The following is a 23,297-nucleotide window of genomic DNA, read 5'->3' on the forward strand; positions in this document are numbered from 1 at the left end:
GATAAACTGCCTGGCTATTTGCAATCGTAATTTTATGCTACTAGAGCAGAATTCACAATTTATGAAATAAAAATAATATACAATTTCCTATAGAAATAAAAAAAAGCAAAAAAAAAAAAAAAAAAAAAAAAAAAACATTACCACTACCAGTTTCAATAACAAGATTCCTATGATAACTTAATCAGATAATTAGACAAGTCCGCATTGAATCAGTAAAATGTTTTCATCCGCAGAGAAAATAAGTGATGCTGTAGCAGTAGCACAGTAAAATTCACAATTCTTGATTTGATAAAAAAGAAATAAAAGCAGTTGGTCACATACCTCATTCCGTATCATTAATTGATAACAAAGACGGTATATTCCCTTTCTATTAAAGAGCAAGTGTCTGGATATATATATATATATATATATATATATATATATATATATATATATATATATATATATGTCTGTGTGTGTGTGTGTGTATGTATGTATACATACACACACACACACACACATATATATATATATATATATATATATATATATATATATATATATATATATATATATATAAATCCGTTCACGCCCGTCTCACCCCGTCCTTCCGATAGGGGGGAGAGAAGTAGTTATACTCTGATGAGAGAGAGAGGGACGTATTTTTTGACGGGTTGCGTATACTAGTTGTAAATAAAGATGGATGTACAATGAATAAATGGGATGATTTCTTTTGCAAGATGAATTCATAAGAGGTATTCTAAGACGTATCAACAACAGACACTGAATGAACTGTTAAAGTACTTCAGCAGGCAATGACATGGCAAAAGAAATCGGTGAGTAATTGTGTGAGGGCTTACTCTGCAACAGATATTCCCTGTGAGTGAATCTTTCAAAATAAAACGACTGCAGATGATTATAGTAATTACTTCCTAAGATGAGTATAGCACTGATCACTACAACCAATTTTGTCTTACGTAATAGTAGATCACTAAAATGCATTATAATATATGAATCTGATACAGATATTACCAGGGGACAATTCTTTAATATCAATGCATTAATATGAAATTACTGTGGCTTATTTTCTAAACTTCATCAATAACAAATATTCACGTTAGCTGATTTTGACAGCAAATCTAGTAAAAAATTAATAATTACAAGAAAATAAATAAATTGAATCAGAAAGATGATTCACATTCTCAGGAAACATTAGCAATGACTGACTTCACAAGATGACCCACCGGTTATCACTTCTTATGTGATGTACCAGAAAGAGATAATATAGTGACAGACTCAGTAAGATAATTCAGTAACAGCATTCAAATTTGTATGATATATCAGTGATGGAACAACACAGTAACCTACATCTTATAAATAAAAATTTATATTTACAAATGCGAGCTCAGAAAGATAAATAGACAAGACAGCATCCATTTCTTCATGACACTTTCAGTTCATCGTGCGTAAATGCTTAGTACTGTCAAAGGTTCGGAATGTTTTCCAATACAATCAAAGCTTGGTTTTATATTGTTTTGTGTTTTCTCCTCATGGAATAAATGAAAATATCTTTATGAAATGTAGGAGCAATGTGGAATTAATTATCCTGTTTTCTGTTCATATTAGTTTTTGAAGTTCACATAATTTCAAACAGGACAATATGGATAGGGGGAAGCATATTATAAGAAATAACGTTTATTTAGTAAGATTCCAGAAATTATTTTACAGTGGCACGGATATTTTCTCATGCTTTCTTTGAAGTTCATACTTGATTAAGCTACAAAACACATAAAGTACGCTTCCTTAATTAAGAATTTATCAACCTTAGGTTAAACCAAACTTGATAAAATTAAGGTTCGTCGATAATTTTTTTTCCTACAACAATTTACACGCCGTTTTTTTTTTTTTTTTTTTTTTTTTTGTCATAAGGACCATCTTAATCACTGATCATAAATGACACACAATGTTTGCTATTTCTTTGATAATATTAATATAAAAGATCAAAGAAAGTAATATTTCCGTTTCCTATTACAATGCCCTGTATTTTATTAATAAACTCGCTTGATTCCTTTGGCTGCGGTTCATCTGATTGCAGTACACATACTTCCCGCAAGGAAAGGCAGTATTAGGTGAATGAGTTTTAAACTGACACAAGAATAACTAGAGGGGCAGTCAGTAGAGAGCATGTCTTCGCCAACCAAAGCAGTTTTATTTTGCTCTCAACTCCACTGCGTACTTGTACTTCGATGTATTTTCTCTAAAATCTAATGGATCTGTCCTTGGGTCATACCCCATATGTCCACCAAGTTTTGTTGAAGTTGGTTGAGCAGATTTTCCGTAATATTATTCTATTATTCACAAAAAAAAAAATAAACTAACAAAATAGTTGCCATTTACTCAATATTGTGATTATTTTCAAAGTATTGCAGCGTACTTTGACTTCGATGTACTTTATCGAAAATGTTACAGATTCATCCTTGTGTCATACCCAACATGGCTACAACGTTTGGTCAGAATCAGTACAGTAGTTTTTGTGTAAAATTTCTCGAGAACAAACAAATAAATGACAACAGGGGTGAATTCATACTCTTCATAAATTCTTCGATTTTGGCGAAGGCAATAAGTTTAATATTCAGTCGTTACTTATTATTTAGGAGCTTCACACACTGCATATGATCGCACCAAAGAATTCAAGAGGATCAATAACCCTCATATTAACAATAACGACAAAGAAAGTATGTAAGTATACTAAAAATATTTCAAACCTAATAACAATTTAACAAAAGCACCGTAATCAGTTCTAATCAGATATGACTTAAATCTTCACGTAGTGAGATATATAAATGATAATACCTACAAACTGGAGTAAATACCAGCAATGGTTCATGTGAAATTATAAGATAATACTTCGACAAGAGTACAAATCTATTTGTAACTTATCGAGAGTGATGGCATTCGTGGCAGACGAGACTCAGAGACAAAGGCAAAGCAGATGAGCAAGCAGTGTGTGAAAGCCGATTTTCTTTTTTATGGGGGTTTTACACGGTCAAACATGTTGGCCAACACGCTTGACACCACGACGTTTGAGAGAATGTTTGAACGTGTGAAAGGGGTACACATGTTTGACCAACGTGTTGGACTTTTGTGGGCGGAGCTTGCTCGGTGCATGTCCATGTTTGAACGTGTGAACGGCCATCAGTGATCAGTCTCGAACCGTCATTCATACTCAAATATCGCCGAGGTAACATCTGTAATGAATGTAGTGACCATATTCAAAAGTTCTAAATATGTTGATTCATCCATGCGCATATAATTGCGCCATTCATCTGGGTCTAATTCTTACAGTTTATTACATCATGCTTCCTTAAGCTTGTTTTGAAAGCATTACATGTAGGAATAGGGGCGTCCACCCCTTTCCTTAAAACCGATTAGAGAAAACCGCTTATCTCGAGTCATTTGTAATATTTTGCTTCATAGGCAAGGAAGCCTGCAGTCTTTTTGCATCACAGATAATAAAATTATAAGACCAATGAACCATATACTGTCAAACTGGCATTAATACCACCATTTAAAGAGCAAAGTAACGCATCTAATTTTATGCAAATTGTCTAAATCTCAGAGTACTAGAGAAGAGAGTTCAGGTACGAAGTTAGAAATTGTGGTGGGAAGATCAAGAGAAAAATTATTATTATAAGTTCTTTTATCTCGATTTTCATTCCCTGTAAAAGATCAACGACAGGACTACAAATAACAGCTAGCAAGTGCCTTTGTAAGCATTTGGACATCTTGAAAACTGCATTTACTAATTTTTTCCAAACTCTATAACTGACGAAACTAGGCTTGATTTGTAATGGCCATGTCAGTCTGCCTATTTTAATCTCATGGGTTATCTATTTAATAGGAAAAGACAATAAGCTACAATCAGCAAGGAAACAATACAAAAAACTTCAAATATCAGCACCTGGTATCATAGAGCCATCACGCATAACAAGAACGATAATGCACAGATCGAATAAACAATAAGGCTATTAACACCTAATTCTTTGAAAAAAGCATCAATTATTCAAAAACTGTTGTGGGGATTTTGAAATATGAGACAATAGAATAAAAATAACATAAAATTGACAAAACGGTTAACATGTACAGACTGATTATTTATATCCTTAGGCTTTACTCAAAATTACTATTTGTAGCAGATAAAAATTAAAAGACCATCAGCCCATTAGTTCATTCTTTGATTGTGAAGACAACTTCAAAGTTCTTGGCAATCAATTTTTCTCATCATTATACATATCTAAATAGATACAAATTCAACAGTCTTCACACAAACATAATAACGTAGAACGGCGTATTCAAGGAAATATAGGAGCTGATATGCATAACTAAGAAAATTTATACGTTTGGTGGCAATCTGGCAAAATATTCTTACACATCCTGATCGGGTAAGAAAAATACAATCTTATAAAATGAGTATACAGCCAACAGAATTCTGTTAAGTGTATTCCTAAATCATTGACGTTTTACAGGGAACGAAAATTGAGGTAAATAACTTACAATATTAATTTTTCTTTCATGAAGTTTTTGTCTTGATCTTCCCACCAAAATCTTTAACTTCGTACCTGAACTCTTTCTATCTAGTACTTTGAAATCTAGAAAATTTGAACAAAATAAGTTGAGTTATTATGTTCTTTAACTGGCATTGTTGATGTCAGTTTGACAGTATATGGTTCATTGGAAATTCCTGATAATATAGACTAAACAAACACCAACACAAAATTCACTTGGTCTAAAGACTATCGCCTACTTATTCATTGTATCCATATAGAAAATATAGAAAAACATTTCATGCAGACAACACATAGCTTTTCGAGAACCACACTTCCAAGTCTCGAACTATTGTCAATCCCTCCTCTTCAGGAAACGTAAAACGATTCAATGAAATGATGATATTCAGAGTGTCTTCAAGAGTAACACAATATGCATAATAAAGAATGACTGATCCAGCAATTGACCCAAAATGTCAATTCTGAGCGTTACCATTAGTTTTATCTCGACTCGATATATTTTAACAGCCATTTATCAGGCACAACTCTCAATTACAGAAAAGCATCATGGATAATCGTAAAGCCTCCGCCATATGATTTCAATAATACGTTGTTAGTGAAAGTTGGATTTCATAATAATCGACATCGTCTATTATTAAAAAGGTTCTATAAACTATTTTGATGCATGTTATTCATTTTTGCTATAAGCTTCCATCCGGGTAAAGAAGGCAGAAGGCTCATTGTGCTTGCAAGCCAGGTCCCGAAGGGCCTCGCATGCAAATGATCCGTATTACAACGATGATGGTCTAACGAAAGCGCCTCGTCACGCATTTTGGAGGATCGGGAGCGAAAGGGCGTCATTCTATTTGATATCTAAATAAGCTTTATGTCCATCATGGATCTTGAAATAACGATCGAATAAATAATTGTAACCTTTTAGATTTAAACCCACACAAATACATATAGATACAAACATTATATATATATATATATATATATATATATATATATATATATATATGTATATATATATATATATAAATATGTATATATAAATATATATATATATATATATATATATATATATATATATATATATATATAAGAGAATGGATACCTAAAGATTGCAAAAGCAAGGGAATGAAGAAAAGACGATGAATGGACGAAATAAGAAAGTATGCGTCTGTGGACAGGCATAGAGAGATCATAAGCGGAAGGGATTGGAAGAACATGTTTGAGGCCTTTGTCCTGCAGTGGCCTAGTTACGGCTAATGGTGATGATGTTGATGATGATGATGATTGATAGAGATAGATAGATAGATTGATATATGCACGTATATAAATATATATATATCTGCATATATATATACATATATATATATATATATATATATATATATATATATATATTATAGAGAGAGAGAGAGAGAGAGAGAGAGAGAGAGAGAGAGAGAGAGAGAGAGAGAGAGAGAGAGGTGTGCGTGTGTGTGGGGGAGAGAGAGAGAGAGAGAGAGAGAGAGAGAGAGAGAGAGAGAGAGAGAGAGAGAGAGAGAGAGAGAGAGAGAGAGAGAGAGATAATTTTAGTCTGAGTATTATCGTGTCAATACTTAAAATTAGCTTTAACATAACAGACGCCCATATTCAACATTTCTTCCCAAGGGAACAAACGTGTTCCTTTAATTAGTTTTTGACGACATCTTACAACTAATGATAATGATAACCACGATGATGAAAGAATGGAACTGGGTGGGAGTCATGATGACGAAGACATCATTTTATCAGAGTAAAGAATCAATAATGGCATTGTTATCGCTATAACACGGTAATTTTATGGCGACATGTTTTTTCCCCTGTTTGAGCAAAAGGGTAAATGTAGGTTAACTTTGATTTCGTCTTATTGCTGATTGTTAAGGGATACCTAGCATTCAGTTTTATCTTTTCTGTTTGCAATTGCAATTTTCGTGGTTTTATAAACTTCATATATCATATTATACCAATATTCTGGCTTGCAAGATTTTATTCTTAAATTCTGTAATTAATAATTATTATAACATTAATAATAATGCTTTCATTGCTTCATCTATGATTGTTGATGTATTACTTAAGACATAATTGTACAAAGCATAATTATATGTCTTAGTAGGACAAAATGTTTTCGAAACGCTTGCAGATTATTTTTTAACATTCTCTTAATTGAGCTAGTTCACATTTCCATTATAAATAAATATAAAGGCTAAACGAAGCAACTCTACGCTAAGGAACCCAATCTAAAGCAACAAACAAACGTATATACTTTGTAAGAGAGATTATAGTGCGGATCATGTTTATTACAGTATCTGAAACTGCAGAATAGACTACTAATTGCGTGTGGGGCTACTTTCTTTATGCAGTCTCTAAAACTTATTACTGCAAAACAGTCTTACAAAACTGTTCAAAAAGTTACCGAGACAGATATAAAAATATAATTAGGATACTTCGAATATTTGGTTTTAAATCACATTTAGAAAACGATGTTGTCTTACTTCCTACCAAGAAAAAACACACCAGATAAGCATAGACAAAAGCAAACTTCCTGGACTTCGGCAACAAACACTCATCATAAATTGTGAGACAAAAACTTGATTTCTAGAACATTTTTTATCCCCGGTACAACTAATTATATCAGACACCCACTCTCAACTAGTTCACTGTTCAAGCTTGAAACATATTTTCATAGCTCATCGTCCATTGCTTTCAGGATTTCCTAGACTATACCATCATCAGCGCAGTACTAAATGTGATTTTAATCTTAGTCATGCCTATTAATCTGTGAAGTTCAACACGCCGATATAACTGAATCTTTGAAACTTCATAAATTCAAATTGGGAGTATGGGCAACGTTGAACACACGAGTCTCATTTAATATTTTAGTGATTTTATCTCGTTTTTCTTTACTCACATTTGCAATGTTTCTTTACTCGGATGTTTTCCCTATTTGAATTGTCATTCTACTTTTCCGACTGTTATTGTAGTTTCACGAATAATAGAAATAATACCTCTCGATAGTCCAAGTTAAATAAAATCAATTCCTTTAGAATTTACTATTTATATAAAAAATAGCAACATCGCGGCGAAACTTTTATTATCTAACAGTCAGCTGTAACAATACTCTTGACTCGCAACAGATGAGTCATAACCGATTTGTTATTGGTGAAATAAACTAATAAGCAAAACGACATGAATGAACCCGGAAGCCTTATATATATATATATATATATATATATATATATATATATATATATATATATATATATATATATATATATATATATATATATTCATATATATACATATATATATCTATATATACATATACTGTATATATATATATATATATATATATATATTATATATCTATATATATATATGTATATATATAATATATACAGTATATATATATGTATATATATAATATATACAGTATATATATATATATATATATATATATATATATATATATATATATATAAAGATTCATGAACATCATTGAGTGTTGTTACAAGCATTTGTATTAAATGATAAGGATATGATAAAAGCTCTTTATATTGCAAATGATGAGTTTTTTTTTTTTTTTATAAAGGTTCATAAAAGTTTGGCAGTATCATTTAGTGCTTTCATTGTGCAGCACTGTACAATATTTTTATCAGTTTCCACTTTCAACGAAGGGTTCAAGTCCATTATTCATATACTGGGAGTGGCGTTTTGTAAAGCTCAAATACAGAAAAACAATATATATGCTGATAAGAAAAATGTTACGTCGAAGCAGAATTACCATGTAGCTGCTTTCTTTTACAAACTTTTGATGGCAATAGAAAGAGAAAAATATAAAATAGCCTTATTCATTTATTTCCAATGGCGAGATATCCGAGAAATTCCAGTTTACTTTTCTAATCACCCGAATTTACATACCCACTCAGTCCTGGATTTTGGTTTGTAAAGTACACATACCCACAGTCTACACAAATACACTAATTTTCTTATCTTATACGTGAAATCGGTATTTCTAATGATTCTGATCTTAACTCCCGTTGTAATTAACACGTATACATTTAAAACTAGGATAAAAAAAACTATTTTATATTAGGCATATGACCTCAACTAACTTGCTGTCCCGCGTCATACCTGGCCCGGGGGCCGGGGGCTTTGAGCCTCCATGAACCCGTCTTTGCATAATAGGAAGCATTTTAACCACACCTAACCTACGATGCCACCTCTCTCCTAAAATGAGAAGTCTCCAACTTGTAAGGATATCTGACCTCTTCATTAGTTCTGTATGATAAGACCCAAGTTACAGTCACACATGCACAAGAATAAGATCCATTCTTTCGATATCCGGATGTGTAGCAAGACTGATTAATCAACAAACTAAATGCTAAATAAAAACTGAACAAATGAGACAACAGATCCCATTGGTTCCAGAGGTGATAAGGTTAATTCTCATAAGCACATTGTTTTACCTTTGACACTGAAAGCTACCGTGTGCGACTAAATACCTTGAGCGCACCTATTAAGCTGGCGTTTGCAACCCAATAATAATTCAATTATGCCAAGATTCAGTATTGTTTATGTTTAGTCAACACTAATCGAAAGGCAAGTTTGCATTTTGTGGTTCGCAAAGTGTTTCACGTTTGACAATTTCATTCCATTCATCTGAAATTGCCTTCTGTCGATCTTGCTTCTCTCATGAAATTAATTTGTATTCAAGTTATCTTGAAATATGGTAATCTTACATTTTTCTAAGTCTTGAAATCTAAATGACAAAATTTACTTGTTGGTTTATTTTATTTACCAATATTCCATTGGACGTTTATTTGGTCTTTCATACAAGCAATCTATTTTGTGGAAATTTGCTTTGCAAAATAATGTACTTCTATAGATTTTCATAATAATCATATGAAACACTGCAATATATATAACACACAAATTAAAGAAAAAAGGATTGATTGATCGAGGTTTAATTCAACAGAATTGCCGTAAAAGAATATGCATAATCAAGCATAAAATGTGAAAACGAAGAAAATATCAATAAACAAATCAAACAGCAGAATAATGGACGATAATTTGCTGCCATTTTCGTTCAAATCATGATACAGAACATCAAAATCTTTGGAACAGTATATTCAGAAATTTCAGGTATACGAATAGGTTATAATTTTAAAAGCATAACGACTTATGAAGGTCAAGTTATGCTATTCAACAACCAAAATATTTATACATATATATATATATATATATATATATATATATATATATATATATATATATATATAATATATATATATATATATATATATATATATATATATATATATATATATATATATATATATATATATATATATATATATATATATATATATTTATATATATAGTCAGGTTCTGGAGGACCATATTTTGAAAATCAATTTTCGATCACTGATGTATCCTAAAGAAAAAGATACGATTCCCTCCAATAATTTCATAACAATGAATCATGATAAAAGTGTTCACGGAAGAAAGCTCTCTCATGGCAACTGTGTCAACGCATCTAAAAGAATGAGTGAAAAGAAGACATTTATGGAATTTATTGTGGGGTTTGGGGAGTTTTAGATGGCGTTAGTGGCGATCGATTGTTCTTAAAGTGATCAGAAAATACGAAGAAAGAAAAGGCCCCATATCTATTATGTCATTACCTCAAGAACATACATCTGAAAAATTTTCCAGGGTCTAATATAATAACAGATTAGGACGTCTCCTACGATATAAAACTATAATAAACAAACTACCAGAACGATCTGGATTTTGAAGATCAAACAGGTTTTGTACCAACACGATTTCTTGTATAAATAATGTTTCAAATCCTAATTTTGCATTAGAGTACGAACTCTTGTGACCTGACTATCAATGAGTAATGTCTATTACTCACCATTGATATTTGAAACGTATAACCTAATAAAAGATAACTTCGTGGTACCGTCGATTGTCATATAATATTAGCTCTATTTTCAAGTCGATGTTTACGACACCTATTCTAACGTTGTTAATGATCCTAAAATATATTATATTTTTTTCATCATTACTTACTGTGTATATAGTTTATTTGATATTCTCTTTCCTCACTGGGCTATTTTCCCTGTTGGAGCCCTTGGGCTTGTAGCATTCTGTTTCTCTAACCTGGGATGTAATAATAATAATAATAATAATAATAATAATAATAATAATAAGTGACATTTAAGAGCAAACACGTGGGATGCACAGAAAACGTTAACCAAGAAAAAACAAATAACAAAATTACCAGAGGTCTCAAATTACAAATTGTAATTAGAGATTAGTCTAAAAACACCTGCGCTGAATGAGTGAAAACAATGGTAACACTTGCATGACTAATGATCAGCATGAGTAGTTTCGGAAAAAAGAAACATTGATAAAAATGTTTTCTGCAAGTATTTTTAGGATGGATATGTCCCAACCCTGGTAGAAACAGAACATGGTACTTCTCAAGAGCTTTTCCAACCCAGGGATCGAACTTAACGAACCTTGGTGGTGAGGAGAAACCGGTATAAAGCAATATTGAGATGCAGGGGCAAAATGCTCGAAAAGGTGATTCAAAGATCGGGTTCATTTCAAACTAAGAGTAAAAGAAACCAAGTTCTGACTCCTCTTCTTCATTCATTGTGTAGTTTAAGGAGTCTCATCAAAATATTTATGGCCGGATAGGAACTGGTTATCTGGCCAGTGGTGCGATACCACGTCATGCGATGAAAGGATAAATCACCTTGGGAGCTAATCAGTAGGGTATACCAGTCAGAACTTAATGTTTATCACAATACACGCTAAACTGATAACACACGGATGACTGCCGAAGCTGTTCGAGGTTTGTATATTTACTAAGCAGGCCTACTGTATTTTACGAAACTGACGACCCAATACACCAACAGGGAATCATAATTATTTTGCCCGGCCATGTTGGTAACACCTGGCAGCTATATCCAACTGAAATAAAACTGAAGATGCTTGCATACAGAGGCCATGTATATCAGGCAAGTAATCTATACCTCGCATAAGATTTTAAAATTGATATGCGATATTGATAAAATCTGGAAATACTATGGAAATAAAAGCCAAACTGAAAGGACATAGAATGTACTAATGCGAGCCCTTCTCTACATCATATAGTTTCGATATAACTTTGGGTGTTAAATGACATCAGGATAAACCCTCTTCCCATTGTAGCAAAAAAAAAAAAAAAAAAAAAAAAAAAAAAAAAAAAAAAAAAAAAAAACTTCTCTCACCTGTCAGTATCACATGATAAGATCGCAGTTGTGAGAAAAGAAAGAATTACACTCACTTCTTCCCTTCGCCCTTTACAGCTTTTATGGTGTATTACCTTGTTATCTGCTTTGAAGGGCTTCAACGTCTAGCCCAACGCCAATGAAACTACAGTATAAAAAAAAAAATTATACCAAAAGAAGTATGGCATTGATGAAAGTAGTATTTCGGGAAAATAACTAACGTGATAATATTTGAATTTTATTAATTCTTTGGTAAGAATTGGTATAAGTGACTGCGATGTTTAAATTTCTCTTTGGAAATATAACATCAAAAGCGACCAGGTAATGGACACAGGTGTAAAGATTCGAGCCCAAATTATAGGGATAAAATAAAATTCTAATGTACGAACACAGCACATTCACTTGTAACATTTTTATATCAAAATATTTCAGTATATTTACATTTAAATACTCACATATGCATACATACATACATACATACATACATATATACATACATACATACACACTTTCTGAGTGGGGATACCTTAAAGTAATGAAATAGTTTGTATATAGTAATGATCAACAGAGCCGTACTAGGCATAGCCCAACATACTAGGTTGGTTTGCTGTGAGTGTCAGGCTAAAGTCTCCCACCATCACCAATCCGCAGTGGTCAGCGTGATGATGAAAACTGGCCAAACACCAGAAATGACTGGGGACATGTCTGAGGCTTTTGTCCTGCAGTGGACTAATAACGGCTACCTTTCTTGTGTGTGTGTGTGTATGTGTGTATATATATATATATATATATATATATATATATATATATATATATTATATATATATATGTATGTATATATATTTATCTATTTATACACACATATATGTATAGATATATATATATATATATATATATATATATATATATATATATATATGTGTGTGTGTGTGTGTGTGTATGTATATGTATATATATATATATATATATATATATATATATATATATATATATATATATATATATTCGTGTGTATATGAGTGCGTTTCTCCTGTGGAGGTTTAAAAGGAATGGCAGTAGGAGATACTAACCTTCCGAGTCACAGTTCCTATCTGAGCAGACTATGTTGTCATATGATTTTCCTGCCAAACGGTTAAATCTGTGGAACTCCGAAATTCAAACATGCAGCGAATGTGTTTGTTGATTATTATTATTATTATTATTATTATTATTATTATTATTATTATTATTATTATTATTAGCTAACCTACAACAGCAGTTGGAAAAGCAGGATGCTATAAGCCCAATGGCCCCAACAGAAGATAGCCCAGTGAAGAAAGGAAATAAGGAAATAAATAGACTATATGAGAAGCAATGAACAATTAAAGTAAGATTTTCTAAGAGCAGTAACAACATTAAAACAGATCTTTCATATACAAACTATAAAAAGAGAGTAGCGTGTTCAACATAAAAACATATGCTGCAACTTTGAACTTTTGAAGTTTTACCAATTCATCTACCCGATTACGAAGATCATTCCACAACTCGGTCACACTTGGAATAAAACTTCTAGAATACTGTGTAGTATTTAGACTCATGATGAGGAAGGCCTGACTTATTAGAGATAACTGCATGCCTAGTGTTACGAACAGGATGCTACTGTCTGGGAAGATCTGAATGTAAAGGATGATCAGAATTATGAAAAATCTTATGCAACTTGCTGACATAAATCTCTCTTCATAGATTATAGATGACAGATCTATATTAGCATTGTTACTGGTCGTAAGATATTTTGAATTCTCTTTCCATCACTTTTCATATAGTTTATTCCCTTATGTCTTTTCCTCACTGGGATATTTTTCCCTGCTGAAGCCCTTGGACTTATAGCATCCTGCTTCTCCATCTAGGGTTGTAGCTTAGCTAAATACAACAACAACAACGACAAAAACAACAACAACAACAACAACAACGGCAATGACAACAATAACAATAACAACAGCAATAATAATAACAATAACAATAACAATTTCAATAACAATATCAATAATAATAATAATAATAATAATAATAATAATAATAATAATAATAATAAAACTATGACTATCCCTGCTTTGGGACAACTAAGTGGATATCCCACGAAACGATTTGAAAGTATTTTCTCCCTCATGGGATCGATGTCGGGATTCTCGTGATAACTGCAGGATAAATGATTTATTATTCATTCACCTTTGTTCTCAAAACTGTATCTTTCCAGAATCCATCCGTTAAGCCTAACATTCAGCGGGAATTTCCTGTCTTGGGATGATTCATCACTTGTGTATTTACGCCTATTTGTAATCATATCAACGTTCCTTCACTCGTGTAGTGATATCAAACTTGTGACTAGTTTAATATTGTGTATTCCGTTTCGTGTAGTGTTAACATCATTAGTGTTGACAGAACAGCAGCGTCCATACTTATAATAATAATAATGATAATAATAACTAACAGCAATAACAATAATAACGATTATTATTATTATTATCATTATTATTATTATTATTATTATTATTATTATTACCTAAAATTAGTGGTGACTTCCGTATGCAACTCAACGTGAAAGACCTAATTTTTGTTTTTTTCCGATACCGTAAAATATAACAAGTACGTCATAGTAACCACAAGTGCCGAATTTCATAACGACCGCAATGTCATTGAAGGGAAGGACTGCTTCATACAGGGACGTTACCTGGTTACTGACATTAGAATAAGCTTCACAAATAGGTTCGGTTTATACTGTATGTCAAAACTTCAACCGTGTTAGTTCTAAACACTTTGTTCTCCTAGCACAGTTACTTTAGGCTATTCTTTTTATTTTGAAATTGCATATTTTGACTCACCAGATGTTTTACGATATCAAAGGAATATTTACCATAGGATTTCTATATTATATATCATTAGCTTAATGTAACATAAACAATGCTACTACTACTACTACTACTACTACTACTATTACTACTACTACTACTACTATTCGTAATAATAATAATAATAATAATAATAATAATCAGAAAATACTGACATCCCCCAAAGATTAATGAAGTCGTCCATGACCAAAGATATACATGGTGGAAATTTTGTCAAAATCCGTCAATTTGCTTTGACGGTATCTTTAACATGGCGAAAAATGGAAATCCGGTTCCGGATCCTTTCCAAAATTTGATGGGGTCGTCCATGACCTATGATCTATCAGTGTTGAAACTTTTGTCAAAATCCGTCGTATAGTTTTGACGTAATCCTGTTTTTTAAAACTGTGAAAAATGCTAATCCCCATCTAGAATCCGGATCCGGATCATCTCCAAAATTTAATGGGGTCGTCCATGGCCCACACTGTTGGGGGGGGGGGGGGGCGGAAAAAAAAAAAAAAAAAAAAAAACGTAATTTTAAGCGGAAACTCTCCGTAAAAATAAATTGTTCTCAGCCGTATTTCAGTAAAATACAGACGACCGTAATTTTACCCTACTTTGTTATTATCTTTTACGAGTTGGTGACCGTGATATCACTCCTTATGTCAATATATCCGTTTTTACAACGGTAGATGCCAGGCAACATTTATTCCAGTATTTTTACCGTTTTTAATCAAAATAAAAATTAACAGTGTAAGATCTATCTGTGGTGAAAATTTTGTCAAAATCCGTTGAGTAGTTCTGATATAATTCCCTCCACAGACACAAATAAATAAATAAATAAACAAGTAAACCGACTCAAAAACACAACCTCCTTGCCAGAGGTTATCATCATCATCTCCTCTTACGATTATTGACGCAAAGGGCCTGGGTTAGACTTCACCAGTCGTCTCTATCTTAAACTTTTAAATCAATACGTCTCCATTCATCATCTACTTCACGCATCATAGTCCTCAGCCATGTACGCCTGGGTCTTCCAACTCTTCTAGTGTCTTGTGGAGCCTTGTTGAGAGTTTGGTGAACTAATCTCTCTTGGGAAGTGCGAAGAGCATGCCCAAACCATCTCCATCTACCCCTCATCATGATCTCGTCCACATATGGCACTCGAGTAATCTCTCTTAAGGTGGCCATACACGTACGCGACTGGCGCGCGGATTTCATAGCGACTGGCGCGAACCGGTCAGTCTTTAACGTGTATGGGGCCTATTGATGCCAGTCCTGTCGAGCCAGGCCTGTCGCGTCGTCCTTTCAGCATGTTGAACTGATTGGCGCGTCGCGCTGTGGGTTTAGGGAAGGATAGGGTTGACTCGCCTACAGTATTTTCACGCGTAAAGTATTCCTTACTTCGTCCCTTCATTATTATTATTATTATTATTATTATTATTATTATTATTATTATTATTAAATGCTAAGCTACAACCCAAGCTGGAAAAGCAGGATGTTATAAGCCCAGGGGCCCCAACAGGGAAAATAGCCCAGTAAGAAAAGGAAACAAGAAAAAATAAAATATTCTAAGGTTAGTAACATTAAAATAAAAATTTTTTATATATACAATAATAACTTCAACAAAACAAGAGAAAGAGAAACTATATAGAACAGTGTGCCCGAGTGTACCCTTAAGCAAGAGAACTCTAACCCAAGACAGTGGAAGACCATGGTACAGAGGCTATAGCACTACCCAAGACTAGAGAACAATGGTTTGATTTTGGAGTGTCCTTCTCCCAGAAGAGCTGCTTGCCATAGGTAAAGAGTCTCTTCTACCCTTACCAAGAAGAAAGTAGCCACTGAACAATTACATTGCAGTAGTTAACCCCTTGGATGAAGAAGAATTGTTTGGTAATCTCAGTGTGGTCAGGTGTATGAGGACAGAGGAGAATCTTTCAAGAATAGACCAGACTATTCGGTGTCTATGTAGGCAATGGGAAAGAACTGTAACCAGAGAGAAGGATCCAATATAGTACTGTCTGGCCAGTCAAAGGACCCCTTAACTCTCTAGCAGTAGTATCTCAACGGGCGGCTGGTGCCCTGGCCAGCCTACTACCTTTTTACATTATAAAGATAAACTGGTTGCATTTTACAAGTTTGTTATATTATGCATTTAATTTTTCTTTATTTTTGTGTTTCCCCTCACATTTCCATTCACCAAGTTATGATTTCCTTAAATTTCCTCTCCTTTTCCCTAATATATTTTCTCTTTAAAACCACACAGTCTTCTGCCTTATTCATGCAATAGTATCTTGTATTCTGATAATAAACAGATGCTGAAACAAAAGGGGGAAAAATAATATTCTGATTAAGTTTTATGAATTCTCTTTATATAAAAAATTGAAGGTGTAAAATAGGGATAGAAGATAAATTAAGTAGCTACTGATAATTCTATTAACATATGTATATCCCTCTCACATTTTCTCTCAGCCTATATAAACACAATCGTTTCCAATTTCTATAAATTAACGCGAAAACAAGTATATACGCCTAATTAAATGTGCATTAGTGCTTAAGCATGAGATAATCTCCAGATAGGTCTAAATATCCATTTAGTGTATTCCTCCCAGGAGACACTTGGACGCTAGGATTAATGGGCATAAATGGAAAGGGTAATCCTATAATGACTTCAAGAGAAATAAGTACATTAACATCATAGCAGACAAATCCCTACCAGGTAGTAGCCGACAGAGAATGCCTATCACCTTCCTACATATGATTATTTCAAGTCGGATTCCATAGATTTATATCATATAAAAAATAAAGAAAGTAAAATGTACCCAAATTTGGCATTTTCAAAATAAGATGTAGGCTACCAATTGTACTTGATACCCGGTCACGTACCAAATTTAATTAACAAGTACTAAAAACATAACCATGTGGGCCTATCCTGGGTGCCCAATCCCCTTAAAATAAGCAGGCTAGTCCGTAGCGTGTGTGGTCATTTCTCAGAGGATTGGAGTGTCGCTCCAGTCCTTAAGGACAAACCGCACGGTCAGTCCTCTGCGTGTATGGCCGGCTTTATGGTTTCATTTCTAATCCTGTCCTGTCATTAAACCCCAATATTCTTCTGAGGGCTTTATTCTCAAATCTATAAAAACTGTTGGATTTCATTGTCATACCACGAGTCATGTCCATACAGTAACACCGATCTCGTAAACTGATATATAGCCTGATTTTCATATGTACTTACAGGCGATTTAATTTCCAAATTTTACTTAACCTAACTATTGTCTGATTTGCTTTTTTCAATTTTTCTTTAAACTCTAATTCTAAAGATCCTGTATTGAAGATCATAGTTCCTAAATATCTAAATGATTCCACCCCATTAATCCTTTCTCCTTCCAAAGATATTTCATCTTCCATTGCATATTCAGTTCTCATCGTCCCTGTCTTCCATCTACTAAGCTTGAGACCAACCTCATGTGATATTCCATGAAGTCAAGTAGTGATCTGCTAATAAGGTCACTGTAATCAGCATACTTTAGGTCAGATAATTCCATGTTACCAATCCAGTCCAATCCTCCACCACCCCCCAACTGTTCTGTGCATTACAAAATCCATGAGGAGGATAAACAACATAGGTGACAACACATTCCCTTAGAGTACTCCATTGTTCACTGGAAATTCATCTGATAGAGTAACTATAATAATAATAATAATAATAATAATAATAATAATAATAATAATAATAATAATAATAATATGGCAAAATGGTACAGAGTAACATCGCATCGTCTTCATAACGCAATAACATTATATCAATATTGTATTAGACTGCAATTATATACTTATAAATTATTTAATCCTCTTTGCTTTCTTGCTACTTTCGTGATATAGAGATAGAAAATGAGGGAGAGGTTATTTATGTTTTTCGACAAAATTTCAACATAGTAATTTATACTCTCTAATAGGGTAGCAAGCCAAATTTTATTATTATTATTATTATTATTATTATTATTATTATTATTATTATTATTATTATTATCATTATTATTATTATTATTATTATTATTATTATTGTTGTTGTTATTATTATTATTATTATTATTATTATTATTATTATTATTATTATTAGCTAATAGACAATCTTAGTTGGAAAGGCTCCAACAGGGAAAATAATCTAGTGAGGTAAGGAAATAAGGAAATAGTCATACCTTTGGTTTGATAACTTAGATACATATATAGTCGAACGAAGAAAATTTGCTAAGAAATTGAACTTTATTTAAGGCCTCTAAATGGACAAACATTATAATTTTATTATAAAACAAAACAATTTCCCAGGTCATAATTTCACTTCATAGTTTCTGTAAATATACAACGCATTCTCAATAAGAATTAGATAAATAAAGTTTAAAATACCGTCGATTATGAAGCTATCGAAATCCTGAAGACCAGTCGCTCAATTTTTTTTTCATTATGTAACAATGTAAAAAGAATAACAATTATTTGTTAAGCAAAACTATGAAAGGCTTTTGGAAGAAGTCGAATTGCACGTACCAAATAGCTTGTTAAATTAAGCTGTTTCACTTAATAGGTATGAGATGGATGTACATAATTTAAGGACAATGTGCATGTATTAAACACAGAGGGTCATTCAAGTACCATACAGAATAATAAAAGAAAAACATATTCAATGATACAAAAGGTGATGTTAATCTATTAACATTTTTAATGGTATGGAAAATTGATGGGATAGAGAAACATATTTCAAGGGTGTATCAATAATACAAAAGATAAATATGGGTGTTACGTAAGCATCCATTTACGTATTGACCCCACTGGTATCTGCAATGAAGACCTAAATGTAATTACATCACACATCACAATAAACATTAGTTTTGAGAATGGTTTTAAATTTCGTCACAAGAGCATGCACGAATATGTCCTATTTACAAAGCAATTTGTATATGTATACATATCTTATTTATTTGCTTGTGCCTGCTCCTCTCGCCAACCTTCTTGAAAGTACGCAGAATGAGGTGTTTTCCTCTTAAGCCCAATAACAAATGATTGCCCCAACCGTCTCTTAAATCGTCTCTTTTTTGCGTTATTATTATTACTACTAGCTAGGCTGCAACCCTAGTTGAAAAAGCAGGATGCTATAAACCAAAGCCTCCAACAGAGAAAATAGCTCAGTGAGGAAAGGAAGTAAACTACATGAGAAATAATGATCAATTAAAACAAAATATTTCAAAAAACAGTAACCACATTAAAATAGATCTTCATTTTATAAAAAAAAAAAAACAAATACTTATGTCAGCCTGCTATGGTTAAACGATACTATTGTTAAATAAATATGTTGTTCAAAGCAAAGATGTTCATTGTGAGACACCTACTGGCCTAACCTAACTAAGACATGATAAATAAATAATAATTATGGAGCCTCAATGGAAAAAAAAAAATGTAAACTCTTCAAGGAAGATAGGATGTCACATGAAACGGAAAACAGGCATTGGGATAAACTATCCTGGGCTGAGATAAAGACCGAGATATTATTTACACGGATTTCCTGTTACTAACCCTAAACGTCTATCTGTATGATATCACCATTGTGAAAACGGTCAAACCTATCACTTCGTAATGATCTGTGACGGATTATTTCTAAATTTACATGATTTTTCAATTTTAGATTTTGCCTGCATATTTTCCTAACTGAATCTCAGTTATTATTATCATTATTATTATTATTATTATTATTATTATTATTATTATTATTATTATTATTATTATTATTATTATTATTATCATTATTATCATTGATAACTAAGGTACAACCTTAGTTGGAAAAGTAGGATGCTATAGGAACAAGGGCTCCAACAGGAAAATAATCTGTTGTGATGAAATGAAATTATGAAATAAATAAACTGTATAAGAATGAATGAAAAACATAAAATATCTTAGGACTGGTAACAACGTTTAAATAATTGTGTCATATATAAGCTATGACAAGAGACTTATGTCAACCTGTTCAACATAAAAACATTTGCTGCAATTTTGAATTTCTGAAGTTCCACCGATTCAACTAACTGATTAGGAAGTTCATTCTACAATCTGGTAACAATAAAACTTGTAGAATACTGTGCAGTATTGAGCCTTATAATGGAGAAGGCAAGACTGTTAGAATCAACTGCATACCCTGTATTGCGAACAGGACAGTATTATCCGAAAAGATGTGAATGCAAAGGATGACTAGACCTATTAAAAATCTTATGCAACATTCATAAAGTACTTACTGAATGACGGTGCCACAGATCCGGTGTACCAGGAAATTTTTCCCCCCTGACTGAAATTACCCAGGAAAAATTAGCCTAGGATAGATTTTCACAACCCCCCCCCCCCCCCCGGGGGAAAAGCAGCCTGGGCTGTTATTCCCATGGGGGAAATTTCAGACCTGGGATATTTTTCCCCTATAGGCCATTTCTTACAGAAGCTTAGACCTTTATTTCCACTGCAAATAAACCGTTCTCCCGTTATCCCGTCTTTCCAGACGGACACAGGTGGGAACCTAGGACTTTGGGTGTGCGAAAACAGGACAAAACTTGATTATTTAACACTTTCGAGATTCTTAAAAGGCTACAGAACCTAACACACCCACCTAACCTAACCTAGTAGTTCCCAGGTCACAGACCTAGCCAGGGGGGCAAGCCCCGGGAACCCCCTTCTAGGTCACAGACCTATCTGAGGGGCAAGCCCCAAGGATGACCACTCCTAGGTCAAAAACCTGCCCAGTTAACAGACCCAGCCGGAGAACAAGCCCCACGGACCCACCTTGCCAGGTCACAAACCTACCTAGGTCACATACCTAACCCCTTCCCAGGTCTCAAACCTGCCCAGGTCACAGACCTAGCCAGGGGCTTGCCTCTGGACCCCCCTTCCAGGTCACAAACCTACCAAAGTCACAAATCTACCCATGGTCACAGATCTAGCCGGGGGATAAGTCTTCTGACCCCTTTCTCAGGTCACAGACCTAGCCATGGAACCCTCTACCCAGGTCACAAACTAAATCACAAATAATTCCTTCCCTTATGATTGACACATACGTCTCTTTTTTGTCTTATCAATCTTCACAATCGAGTTACAATAATAATGTGTCGGTCTTCAATAAAAGGTAACTCAGAATCATACTTATGACACTTTAAAGTTTGAGGGATAACACAATGAGTTTTTAAAAAGGTGTTCACTACATTAGGTGACCGCCTACCATAAAAGTCACCATGAAATTGTAGTTGCTATACGTCGCCATAGCCATACGTTTATAACAACAGTAGGATTTGGGGGAATCTTGGCCCAGAGGGAGGAATATTATCCTGGGACAAAATTCCCCAAGGGAGAAATATATCCCAGGCCATATTTCCCCCGGGGGAAATTTCGGATGGAGGAAAACATAGGATTACACCGGAATAAGAAAATTAATAGACAAGATTTTGTTCAACAAATTAAGACGAGAGTCAATAGCTGATGACCAGACAGGTGAACAATACCATACTCGAAACAAGGCAAAATGAAAGATTTGAACATTTCTTCAGGATAGATTGATCACCAAAAATTTTAAAAGATTTTCTCAATATACCAAATCTTTGTGCAAGTGAAGAAGAAACAGACCGAATGTATTTCTCGAAAGGAAATTTCTAATTAAGAATCATGCCTAAGATTCCAAAGGAGTTGTATATAGTTAAAGACCCATAATCAATGTAGATATCTGGATATTGAGGAGCCACCGTTCTCGACCTACTTCCAAACATACTTGAATTTTTTTAGGGTTCAACTTCATGCCCCATAATTTGCACCATGAACTAATTTTAGCTAGATCTCTATTAAGGGATTCAGCAAACCCAGATCGACATTCAGGAGATGGAAATGAGACAAAGAGAGTACAATCATCTGTATATACTAAGAGCTTTTTTTTTTTTTTTTTTTTTTTTGGCCAAACCACATATCATATGTATATAGTATGAAAAATAATGAGCCAAGACCACTACCTATAGGGACATCAGATATTGCATTACTATACTCACTATGGTGCCCATCAACAACTACTCTACGGTGATCTAGTCTTCCCGCTCATTTTTCTATAATATAGTAGGGTAAGGCAATTTTGCACAGAGGCAATGTTTGACAAGTAAGGCAAATATTGGACAGATACAATATCTCTAAAACTATTTATAATTTTCGAAAACTATAATGCTATTCGAAATTGTCCAAATTATACCCGTTAAACGCAAGCAATAACCATTAACTCGTGATATTTATTATAGAAGAAGAAGAAGAAGAAGAAGAAGAAGAAGAAGAAGAAGAAGAAGAAGAAAGAGCTATGCAAAAAAAAAAGAGAAGAAAAAAAACATTAACACGCATTTGTAAAAAAACAAATGAATAAATAACGCATCCCCCCCTCCCCCCCCAAAAAAAACACCTATGATTATGGAGGAACTTGGCGGTTCAGCGCTTTAAGTATTGTTCTGGAGAGTAGGTATTAGAAACAAAAGGAGAAAGACTGCATAAACAGAAAAGAAAATAAATAATTTAAATAAAAATCAAAAAGTGGTGAAAAATCG

At 33.3% G+C, this 23,297-nt stretch overlaps 1 protein-coding gene across 1 annotated transcript in view; it reads right to left on the reverse strand.

Annotated features, from left to right (window-relative positions):
- LOC137653933 (uncharacterized) overlaps positions 1–23,297 on the reverse strand; it is an 88,983-nt gene that overhangs the window by 35,637 nt on the left and 30,049 nt on the right. The window lies entirely within an intron of this gene.

This window comes from Palaemon carinicauda, chromosome 15 (genome assembly GCF_036898095.1).
Source record: "Palaemon carinicauda isolate YSFRI2023 chromosome 15, ASM3689809v2, whole genome shotgun sequence".
NCBI lineage: Eukaryota > Metazoa > Arthropoda > Malacostraca > Decapoda > Palaemonidae > Palaemon > Palaemon carinicauda.